The sequence below is a fragment of the Salvia miltiorrhiza genome, chromosome 5 (genome assembly GCF_028751815.1).
Source record: "Salvia miltiorrhiza cultivar Shanhuang (shh) chromosome 5, IMPLAD_Smil_shh, whole genome shotgun sequence".
Taxonomy (NCBI): Eukaryota; Viridiplantae; Streptophyta; class Magnoliopsida; order Lamiales; family Lamiaceae; genus Salvia; species Salvia miltiorrhiza.
The window spans coordinates 6,542,529-6,555,634 of NC_080391.1; positions in this window are offsets into that span (position 1 = coordinate 6,542,529).

A 13,106-nucleotide genomic window follows, 5' to 3' on the forward strand; every position below is an offset into this window, starting at 1 on the left:
TTTGGAAATAAAAGATGAGAGATTGAGATATTGATTGTAGGGGTCTTTATTAGACTGCGATTTATATATAGGGGGGTGCATTGATTTGTATGGAGGTTTGATTTTGAATGAGAAAAAATGGTGATGTCTACTAATCAGAATGTTGGACTGTTTGAAAAATATGTAGTGGGTTTGATGTTTGACAAGGAAAAAAGAGAGTAAAAGGGTTGAATGAATTGACTCTTTTAGGGGAACCAATTACCAAGGACTGTTTAATCCTTCAAAGACGCTAATATATAATTTTATACATTTGCTTCTTCATTAGGGGAACCAATTAATTAATTAGAGCATGTAACTTTCTTTTTTATATATCTAATTTTGTATAAATTTTGCCTCTAAATATATGAATTATAATTTTTTTTATTTTGCATACGACAAATAATTTCAGTTAATGAATGATAAGGTGAAAGTTGGAATTGTCCACGTGATTTAAATGAAAATCTTCCTAAACGACTTAGTTGAGCTAATAATGAAACGTTATCATTTCATTACAAAATAATTCCCAATTTCTTATATTGCCATTTAAAACATTATTTTTCGCAATTGGCTTAGAGAGGTGTGAGTTCACGATTCAAATCCATAATTCACGATTCAGGATTGTGAAGGTTGTAGTTCGTGATTCAGGATTTTGTGTTTGCCATATATCTATATATATCGATTTAGGAGTTTGCGATTGACTTGTGGCGTTGTAAAGTAAATGTTCTACGATTACAAAATTAGAATAAAACAAAACTTTGTGAATCTCAAGGTAGGATTCATAGTTCATGTGTAAAATAAAAAAGAGTTGGTCTTAGGTGCAATCTGATTGTAGATCTTGGGTACAACTGGTTGTACCGTACAACCGTGTTGCACCCTGACCCGCATCCTGGTCTGAATTGTGTAAATGACACTATTCGGTTATACATATGACACTACATGTAATTAACACTATTCGGTTATACATATGACACTGCATGTAATTAACACTATTCGGTTATACAAATGATACTGCGTATAAATGACACTATAACATTATAAATAACACTGTATATAATTGACACTATTAAAGGCATGGCTGGTAAGCCTGGTATGAAGGAATGGAACGATGATTCCTGCGTTCATTCTCAATCTTATGGTTGGTACGATTTCTGTAATGGGAATTGCCATTCCCGATGGAATGCCTATTCTCATGCATATGAGATTAGTCATTCCTTCCCTTCCTCATGGTATTATGTATTCCCACGGATATGAGATTACTTTATAATAAAAGTTTATTTTTTTAATTAAATATTAATAATAATAATAATAATAATAATAATAATAATAATAATAAATAGTAAAATAATTTAATATTATTAATATAATAATTAATAATAATTGCAAAAATAATAAAATAATTTTAATAATAATATAATATAATATAATTAATAATAATAATAATAAATAAATAAATAAATAATATTAATAGCAAAATAATAAATAATAATGATAATATTATAGTAAAATAATAAATAAATAATATTAATAGTAAAATAATGATAATAAATAATAAAAAATATATATAAATAAATAATAATAATAACAATAATAAATGAAAGTAATAATAATAAATTATTATTATATTAATTTTATTTCATTCTTATCCATTCATTCCTCGTAAATACCAACTATAGGAATCATATATTTCATTCCATTTCATTCTCATTATCATTCCATTCAAAAATTCATTCTATTCCTTTCTAATTTCATTCCTGCATACTAGCCACCACCTAAGTTATACAAATGACACTAACAGTGTAAATGACACTATTCGGTTATAAAAATGACGCTGCCTATAATTGACATTATTTGGTTATACAAATGACACACTACTATAACATTTAAAAATATCATAGAGTCATTTGTATAACTGAATAGTGTAATTTATAATGTTATAGTGTCATTTGTATAACCGAATAGTGTCAATTATAGACAGTGCCATTTGTATAATTGAATAGTGTCAATTATAGGTAGCGTCATCCGTATACCTTAACAGTGTCATTTACATGGTTTAGGTCAGGATGCGGGTTAGGGTGCAATCTGATTGTACGGTACAACCAATTGTACCCAATTTTTAGGAATAAAAAATATGCAAAAGTTAGTATATTTAGGGGCTAATATTACTCCTTAATTAAATTATGAATAGTTTTGATAATTATATTCGACCCGATTTCATTTGGATGTAGCTTATACAGCTTTTAAAAAGCGTCGGCAAGGTGATCCCCTCCCACCTTTCCTCTTTGTGCTCTGTGCGCAGGGCCTCTCTTCCTTGTTCCACTCGGCGTCGCAACAAGGCCACATTCACGGTGTCCCGATTATTCCAAGGGAGGTGTCTATTACGCATCTATTTTTTGCGGATGACTCACTGATTTTCTTTAAAGCAGATCGATCTGAGGCTGCTGCTATCAAACAGATTCTTCAAAAGTATGAACTGGCGTCGGGACAGAGAATTAACTTTGAGAAGTCATCGGCTTCTTTCAGCCCGAATACTCAGCGTCGGCATCAGGATTCAGTACTTGAGTGCCTTGGTGTTCAGGAGGGCAATGGTATTCAAAAGTACTTAGGGCTGCCTGCTTTTTCTCTCCGACAAAAAAGGCTTCAGTTTAGTTACTTGATCGAGAAAGTCCAAAAAAAGCTCCTCAATTGGGGGCAACGGGAGTTCTCAGGAGGAGGTAGAGAAGTTTTGATTAAAGCGGTTATCCAGGCGATTCCCACGTATGCAATGCAGTGTTTCAAACTGCCCGATTCTATCTGTGAGGATATTGACAAACATGGTTTTCGTACCTCAATTCCACATGATTTGTTGTCATTTTCCTTCATGTTTTGTTTGCCAATGCGTGTTTGTACCATAATGTTGAGTTTTATGAAGATTTGATGTCTTGGTGTAGTTTTGGAGTAATTTCAGGAAAAATCAAGGATTAATTGGAGGATTTTGAAGATATGAGATTGAAGTACGTCTCGAGAGGAATCCGTGAGCGCAAACGGCGACCAAATCCGAGTCCAGACGAGGGAGAACGGAGCAAAACGAGCGGACTGTGCAAAACGCCCAGTACCCCGCGGTCACCACCCGCGGCCGCGGGGTAAGACCGCGGGTCAGCTATTCCCGACTCAGAAGACAACCGCGGTCACCACCCGCGGCCGCGGGGCGGGACCGCGGGTCCCCTGAGCATCCCCCACGTTTGAAGGCCGCGGACGCGGGCCGTGACCGCGGGAAAAGGGCGGGGCTCCCCCAAGTGGACCCCAAACGCGATTTTAGCCTCAAAACTCCATTTTTCTCTTCTTTTCCCCAATCATTCACCACACACACCCACTTCATCTTCCCCAACTCTCCAATCCCAAACCCTAGCCTCCATTCTCTACCATTTTTTCTCTCTTCCACACACAAAAACAACACCAAAATCAAATAAAGAAGGGGAAGACTTGGAAAGGAGCTCATCAAGACTACATGATTGAAGATCAAGATTATAGGATTTGTCTATGAATCTCTATCTCTCTATATCTTTATTTATGTTTTCTTATGACTTGAGATTTGCTTTTATTATGAATATGCTTGGCTAAAATCTCTTATCTTAGGGATTAGATTAGATGGATTTGTAATGGATTGATTTCTTTGTTCAATATATATTTTGATTGTGCTTATTGTTATCTTTTCAAGTCCTAGATTTATCTCTTGTATGATTGGTTGGCCACCTTTTGTGCATTTCTAATTTGTGATTTGAATCGGGAGAGGATAATTACAATAGATTAGGAGTTTGATACATATCATCTCAATAAACCGGGAGGTTGAGAAGTGGGTGAGGGCTTGTTGATCTTTTGTGCTCTTGGGAGTTATAGGTTAGAAATTGACCGGGGACGGCAATTATGACCCGTAATCTACTGTTTTAGTCGTCCGGGAGGGGGCTAAAACTAGTGGGGAGATCGCCCTAGATAAGTAGGCCATATCAAGATTTATATTGATTTAGATTGAAGTTCATTACGATCCATCGAAATCTAGTCCCTAGGATAACTTTCATTCGAGTCATTCCCCAATTTATTAACTAGTTTATCTTGTTGTTATTTTATTTACTTGCTTTATTTAGCTTTGTTTTAGTTCTCAATATCTCTTCATCTTTGGTTTGTCTAAATAGATTGAAAACAACTTATTAATAATATTTAGAAGTTTGAATTCACCAATCCTTGTGGGATACGACCTTGCTTCCCTATGTTGCAACTACACCGTATACTTGCGGCGTGGTGAAAATAATAGCGAACAAGTTTTTGGCGCCGTTGCCGGGGATTGGTTGAGTTTTTACTTTTGATATTGTGAAAAGTTGTTTTTATCTAATTTAGATATTGTTTTTATGTTTGTTTATTTATATGTTTATTTATTTTTGTTAGAGAAAATTGCTCCACAACCGTAAAAGCGGCACTAAAAATGGATGATGGAAGGAATGAGTTGGTTGAGCAACTCCAACTACAATTGGCGTTGATGCAACTTAAGTTGCGTGTTTTGGAAGCCAAAAGAAATTGTAGGCAACCAATTGTTCGCAATTATTTTCACCACGCCGCAAGTATACGGTGTAGTTGCAATATAAGGGAAGCAAGGTCGTATCCCACAAGGATTGGTGAATTCAAACTTCTAAATACCATTAATAAGTTGTTTTCAATCTATTTAGACAACCAAAGATGAAGAGATATTAAAGGTTAAATCAAAGTTAAATTAAAGCAAGCAAACTAAATAACAAAAATATAAACTTAATTAATAAATTGGGGAATGACTCGAAGGAAAGTTATCCTAGGGACTAGATTTCGATGGATCGTAATGAACTTCAATCTAAATCAATATAAATCTTGATATGGCCTACTTATCTAGGGCGATCTCCCCACTAGTTTTAGCCCCCTCCCGGACGACTAAAACAGTAGATTACGGGTCATAATTGCCGTCCCCGGTCAATTTCTAACCTATAACTCCCAAGAGCACAAAAGATCAACACGCCCTCACCCACCTCTCAACCTCCCGGTTTATTGAGATGATATGTATCAAACTCCTAATCTATTGTAATTATCCTCTCCCGATTCAAATCACAAATTAGAAATGCACAAAAGGTGGCCAACCAATCATACAAGAGATAAATCTAGGACTTGAAAAGATAACAATAAGCACAATCAAGATATATATTGAACAAAGAAATCAATCCATTACAAATCCATCTAATCTAATCCCTAAGATAAGAGATTTTAGCCAAGCATATTCATAATAAAAGCAAATCTCAAGTCATAAGAAAACATAAATAAAGATATAGAGAGATAGAGATTCATAGACAAATCCTATAATCTTGATCTTCAATCATGTAGTCTTGATGAGCTCCTTTCCAAGTCTTCCCCTTCTTTATTTGATTTTGGTGTTGTTTTTGTGTGTGGAAGAGAGAAAAAATGGTAGAGAATGGAGGCTAGGGTTTGGGATTGGAGAGTTGGGGAAGATGAAGTGGGTGTGTGTGGTGAATGAATGGGGAAAGGAAGAGAAAAATGGAGTTTTGAGGCTAAAATCGCGTTTGGGGTCCATTTGGGGGAGCCCCGCCCTTTTCCTGCGGTCACGGCCCGCGTCCGCGGCCTTCAAACGTGGGGGATGCTCAGGGGACCCGCGGTCCCGCCCCGCGGCCGCGGGTGGTGACCGCGGGTGTCTCCTGAGTCGGGGGCAGCTGACCCGCGGTCCCACCCCGCGGCCGCGGGTGGTGACCGCGGGCTACTGGGCGTTATGCGCAGTCCGCTCGTTTTGCTCCGTTCTCCCTCGTCCGGACTCGGATTTGATCGCCGTTTGCGCTCACGGATTCCTCTCGAGACGTACTTCAATATAATATCTTCAAAATCCTCCAATTAATCCTTGATGTTTCCTGAAATTACTCCAAAACTACACCAAGACATCAAATCTTCATAAAACTCAACATTATGGTACAAACACGCATTGGCAAGCAAAATATGAAGGGAAATGACAACAAATCATGTGGAATTGAGGTACGAAAACCATGTTTGTCAACCCCCCCAAACTTAAAGCGTTGTTTGTCCCCAAACAACAAAGAGAAGAGAAATAAAAGATAACAAACATGTGAGAATGAATTGGTGTCATTTCAAGGGCTTCAATTTTTTCAAAATATTTCACTAGTGTATCACAAGTAGATATGCATTTCAAGAAGTCACAAGTGATAGTAAGTTCAACATTATAGCCTCCAAGCTTGAATCCTCACAAGGTGAATGTTTCAATGATGCACTCGACTCTCAAGTGTTTAGAATGGACGTGTTTACACTCAATTCGAAACAATGCATGCAATCTACCATAGGCTTGCCATTTGTCCTAACTCTCTATGCTTCAATGTGTTATAAATAGAGATCAAAAAGGGCTTTCATTGGGTTGTAATGAGGGCTCTTTGGTAAGGTGAGTAGTTTTTTAGGCAAAGTGACTCATCCCACAATCCATCAATCACAATGAACAAATCAACTTCACCATTTCTCTTATCAATCATAAACCAAAATCCCTACATTTCATCTTTTCATCCTTAGTGATATCTATCATGGCTATGCTTCAAAAGGCAAATCACTCCCCTTTATGCTCTTTTATTCACATTCATTTTCATTTCTTTTTCTTTTTGAGCTCATAGGGGATTAGTGATTTTCACACAATCAAAGCTTGATAAGCAATTTCAATCATTTCCCAAACTTTTTTCTTCATCAAAGCAACCACTAACACTCTAAGTTCTACCCCTTTATCATTGGTTCATTCAAAGAAAGGCTACAAGGCACAAAAGGGGTAAACTAGGATCATATGAGAATTTGGCACAATTGGGGTCAAGTGGCTAACAAAGATGGCCTTAAATCACTTCAATATTAACAACACATCTACTTTTATTTTCAAGAGAGGACTCATGGCAAGTTCTAGAGACCAACATACATGCTCAATCGATTTACACTCAAGAACAAAATGAGATTGTGATAATATGACAATCAATGGCTCAAATCTTACAAGCTCATTATCAAGTTCTTGGAGGCAAAACATTTAACTCACTTGTCACAAGTTCAAACTTTTCATGCATAATCCACAAGTGATACACACAATTTCTTTTCAAAAGCAACATTCATATCATAAGCCCAACACACATTTCATCCAACTCATGTTTTTCAACAATCAAGCTCAAAAACAAAAGACAAGGAAAAGCTCAAAAACAGAGACAAAATCTCATTATTCGAAAACTAAACTAACTAAATAAATAAACAACGGATAAACGAGATAAGTAACCCATCTTCACCCTCCCCCCAAACTTATTTCACACAAAGGAGAAATAAGTTTGGATGAAGGAGAAAATGGTTACTTGTCTCGTACTCACAAACGAGGTGGAGGCTTAGGTGGTGGCCATTTCTCATCAAATTTGCATGCTCCATCCACCGCGACCCAAAAATATGGTGGCTTTGCAATTCTTGAGACATCCCGGGCGTCATGGTAATCTCGTTCACCATCTAGAGTACCACCACACTCAAACAATTCCTTATTAGACAAATCAAAGTGAAAATCAAAAGATGAAGATAAATAAAAGTGAAAGAAGCAAGCCTTCATAGAATCGCCTGTGGCGAGGTAAGGATCGACAAAATTTTTGACTTTGCATTCTTTAAAACTTGTGAAATCTTCATCTTTTTGGAATTGTAGAGGTTGCGTTGGAAAAGTTGGGCTCTCGACTTCAAGGGGTTTGGAGAATTGATCCTCATCTTCTTCATACTCTTCTTCAACTTCTTGAGGCTCTTCACTTAGCATTGGCATTGGTTCCTCATACAAGGTTCCATTTTGAAGGCTAATGGCCATGCACAAATCATCAATTCGCTTTTGATTTTCCATAGTGGTAGCCAAAGACCTTCTTTGCTCTTCTAGCATAACCTCCGATTTTGCTAGACTTTTTTCTATCCAAGCTTGTGTAGCTATGAAGCATTGAAGGAGATCGTCTTTTGAATTTGATTTCTCCTCTTGATAGTATCGATTTCCCCCTTGGAAGCCTTCTTGAGTGGAATAAGAAATTTCATAATTCCAACTATTGAAATGGTCCTCATACTCCAATGGTGATTGCCACTCCATGGCATTGCACCCCATGTCATAAAAGTCACCATAGGAAGGTGTTGGTTGGAAGGCTTTTTGGATCATTGGTTGCCTACAATTTCTTTTGGCTTCCAAAACACGCAACTTAAGTTGCATCAACGCCAATTGTAGTTGGAGTTGCTCAACCAACTCATTCCTTCCATCATCCATTTTTGGTGCCGCTTTTACGGTTGTGGAGCAATTTTCTCTAACAAAAACAAATAAACATATAAATAAACAAACATAAAAACAATATCTAAATTAGATAAAAACAACTTTTCACAATATCAAAAGTAAAAACTCAACCAATCCCCGGCAACGGCGCCAAAAACTTGTTCGCAATTATTTTCACCACGCCGCAAGTATACGGTGTAGTTGCAATATAAGGGAAGCAAGGTCGTATCCCACAAGGATTGGTGAATTCAAACTTCTAAATACCATTAATAAGTTGTTTTCAATCTATTTAGACAACCAAAGATGAAGAGATATTAAAGGTTAAATCAAAGTTAAATTAAAGCAAGCAAACTAAATAACAAAAATATAAACTTAATTAATAAATTGGGGAATGACTCGAAGGAAAGTTATCCTAGGGACTAGATTTCGATGGATCGTAATGAACTTCAATCTAAATCAATATAAATCTTGATATGGCCTACTTATCTAGGGCGATCTCCCCACTAGTTTTAGCCCCCTCCCGGACGACTAAAACAGTAGATTACGGGTCATAATTGCCGTCCCCGGTCAATTTCTAACCTATAACTCCCAAGAGCACAAAAGATCAACACGCCCTCACCCACCTCTCAACCTCCCGGTTTATTGAGATGATATGTATCAAACTCCTAATCTATTGTAATTATCCTCTCCCGATTCAAATCACAAATTAGAAATGCACAAAAGGTGGCCAACCAATCATACAAGAGATAAATCTAGGACTTGAAAAGATAACAATAAGCACAATCAAGATATATATTGAACAAAGAAATCAATCCATTACAAATCCATCTAATCTAATCCCTAAGATAAGAGATTTTAGCCAAGCATATTCATAATAAAAGCAAATCTCAAGTCATAAGAAAACATAAATAAAGATATAGAGAGATAGAGATTCATAGACAAATCCTATAATCTTGATCTTCAATCATGTAGTCTTGATGAGCTCCTTTCCAAGTCTTCCCCTTCTTTATTTGATTTTGGTGTTGTTTTTGTGTGTGGAAGAGAGAAAAAATGGTAGAGAATGGAGGCTAGGGTTTGGGATTGGAGAGTTGGGGAAGATGAAGTGGGTGTGTGTGGTGAATGAATGGGGAAAGGAAGAGAAAAATGGAGTTTTGAGGCTAAAATCGCGTTTGGGGTCCATTTGGGGGAGCCCCGCCCTTTTCCCGCGGTCACGGCCCGCGTCCGCGGCCTTCAAACGTGGGGGATGCTCAGGGGACCCGCGGTCCCGCCCCGCGGCCGCGGGTGGTGACCGCGGGTGTCTCCTGAGTCGGGGGCAGCTGACCCGCGGTCCCACCCCGCGGCCGCGGGTGGTGACCGCGGGCTACTGGGCGTTATGCGCAGTCCGCTCGTTTTGCTCCGTTCTCCCTCGTCCGGACTCGGATTTGATCGCCGTTTGCGCTCACGGATTCCTCTCGAGACGTACTTCAATATAATATCTTCAAAATCCTCCAATTAATCCTTGATTTTTCCTGAAATTACTCCAAAACTACACCAAGACATCAAATCTTCATAAAACTCAACATTATGGTACAAACACGCATTGGCAAGCAAAATATGAAGGGAAATGACAACAAATCATGTGGAATTGAGGTACGAAAACCATGTTTGTCACCAATGATCCAAAAAGCCTTCCAACCAACACCTTCCTATGGTGAGTATTATGACATGGGGTGCAATGCCATGGAGTGGCAATCACCATTGGAGTATGAGGACCATTTCAATAGTTGGAATTATGAAAATTCTTATTCCACTCAAGAAGGCTTCCAAGGGGGAAATCGATACTATCAAGTGGAGAAATCGAATTCGAAAGACGATCTCCTACAATGCTTCTTAACTACACAAGCTTGGATAGAAAAAAGTCTAGCAAAATCGGAGGTTATGCTAGATGAGCAAAGGAGGTCTTTGGCTACCACTATGGAAAATCAAAAGCGAATTGATGATTTGTGCATGGCCATTAGCCTACGGAATGGAACCTTGTATGAGGAACCAATGCCGATGCTAAGTGAAGAGCCTCAAGAAGTTGAAGAAGAGTATAAAGAAGATGAGGATCAATTCTCCAAACCCCTTGAAGTTGAGAGCCCAACTTTTCCAACGCAACCTCTACAATTCCAAAAAGATGAAGATTTCACAAGCTTTAAAGAATGCAAAGTCAAAAATTTTGTCGATCCTTACCTCGACATGGGCGATTCTATGAAGGCTTGCTTCTTTCACTTTTATTTATCTTCATCTTTTGATTTTTATTTTGATTTATCTAATAAGGAATTGTTTGAGTGTTGTGGTACTTTAGATGGTGAACGAGATTACCATGACGCCCGGGATGTCTCAAGAATTGCAAAGCCACCATATTTTTGGATCGCGACGGATGGAGCATGCAAATTTGATGAGAAATGGCCACCGCCTAAGCCTCCACCTCGCTTGTGAGTACGAGACAAGTGACCATTTTCTCCTTCATCCAAACATATTTCTCCTTTGTGTGAAATAAGTTTGGGGGAGGGTGAAGACGGGTTACTTATCTCATTTATTCCGTCGTTGTTTATTTATTTAGTTAGTTTAGTTTTCGAATAATGAGATTTTGTCTATTTTCTTGAGCTTTTCCATGTCTCTTGAGTTTGAGCTTGATTGTTGAAAAACATGAGTTGGATGAAATGTGTGTTGGGCTTATGATATGAATCGTTTCTTGGAAAAATTGTGTGTATCACTTGTGGATTATGCATGAAAAGTTTGAACTTGTGACAAGTGAGTTAAATGTTTTGCCTCCAAGAACTTGAAAATGAGCTTGTAAGAATTGAGCCTTTGATTGTCATACATTTACAATCTCATTTTGTTCTTGAGTGTAAATCATTTGAGCATGTGTGTTGATCTCTAGAACTTGCCATGAGTCCTCTCTTGAAAATAAAAGTAGATGTGTTGTTAATATTGAAGTGATTTAAGGCCATCCTTGTTAGCCACTTGACTTAAATTGTGTCCAAATTCTCATATGATCCTAGTTTACCCTCTTTGTGCCTTGTAGCATTTCTTTGAATTAACCAATGATGGGTAGAACTTAGATTGTTAGTGGTTACTTTGATGAAAATGTTTGGGAAATGATTGAAATTGCTTATCAAGCTTTGATTGAGTGAAAATCACTAGTCCCCTATGAGCTTAAAAAGAAAAAAAAAAGAAAAAAAAAATGAAAATGAATGTGAATAAAAGAGCATAAAGGGGAGTGATTTGCCTTTTGAATCATATCATGATAAGTATCACTAAGGGTGAAAAGAAGAAATGTGGGGATATTGGTTTTTGATTGATTAAAAAAGAGAAATGGTGAATTTGACTTGTTCATTGTGATTGTTAGATTGTGGAATATGAGTCATTTGCCTAAAAACACCTCACCTCACCAAAGAGCCCTCATTACAACCTTAAGAAAAGCCCTTGTTGATCATTATTTATAACACATTGAAGTATAGAGAGTTAGGATAAATGGCAAGCTTATGGTAGATTGCATACATTGTTTCAATTTGAGTGCAAACACGCCCAATCTAAACACTTGAGAGTTGAGTGCATCATTGAAACATCCACATTTGTGAGGATTCAAGCTTGGAGGCCATAATATTGAACTCTTCATCACTTGTGATTTCTTGGAATGCATTTCTACTTGTGATACACTTTTGAAAGATTTTTGAAATTGTTGAAGCCCTTGAAATGACACCAATTCATTCTCACATGTTTGTTATCTTTTATTTCTCTTCTCTTTGTTGTTTGGGGACAAACAACGCTTTAAATTTGGGGGCTAGGATATCAACCGGATGTGTGCGGGTTTTTGGTGGGGAGACAAAGATAACAAGCGGAAATTGCATTGGCAGCGTTGGAATTCCTTGTGCCGGCCTAAGGAATTGGGAGGGATGGGTTTTCGGGATTTGCAGAATTTTAATAAAGCCCTCCTTGCTAAACAGTTGTAGCGATTAATTCGGAACCCGGACTCGCTTGTGGCCTAAGTTTTTAAAGGCCGTTATTACATAAATATGGATATAATGGAGGCGCCGGTGAGGGCGGGAGCATCTTTTATTTGGTGGTCTCTTGTTTGGAGTCGGGATCTTGTTGACCGAGGCAAATTTTGGAAGGTTGGTAATGGAGAGAATATACGCGTGTTTCAAGATTCTTGGGTAAAGAATGGTAACGAGGGTCGGTTGGTTGGGAAAGATGGACGTGATCAGGTGGGGCAGATGAAAGTCGCGGCATTGATTGATGATGAAGAGAGGAATTGGAATAAACCTCTGCTCGATCAACTCCTTTGGCCTCCAGATGTGGATCGAGTTCTTCTTACGCCGATTGCTGAACATGGCGAAGTTGATGAGATTGCATGGCGCTTCGAACCTAAAGGTCAGTTCTCGGTTAAATCCGCGTACCTACTTGCGATTGGCTTTTATAATCAACACCCCTCAACTAGTACAAGAGAGATGAAGTGGTGGAGTAGGTATGTATGGCGTCTGTCTATTCCGCCGAAAGCGAGGGTCTTCATGTGGCGAGCTTTCATGAATTTGATACCGACGCAGCTTAACCTTATGAGACACCACGTTCCGGTTGAAGGCACCTGCCTTAGTTGCGGGAGCGGCTGGGATACGACAGAGCATGGTCTGCTGTACTGCTCAGAGGTACGGCGGACATGGAAGGGGAGTATTTTCTGGGCTACTTTGCAGAAGGCACGAGGACTTGAGTTGATGGAGGTGGCTGGAGCTATCCATGAGAGATTCAGTAAAGAAGAATA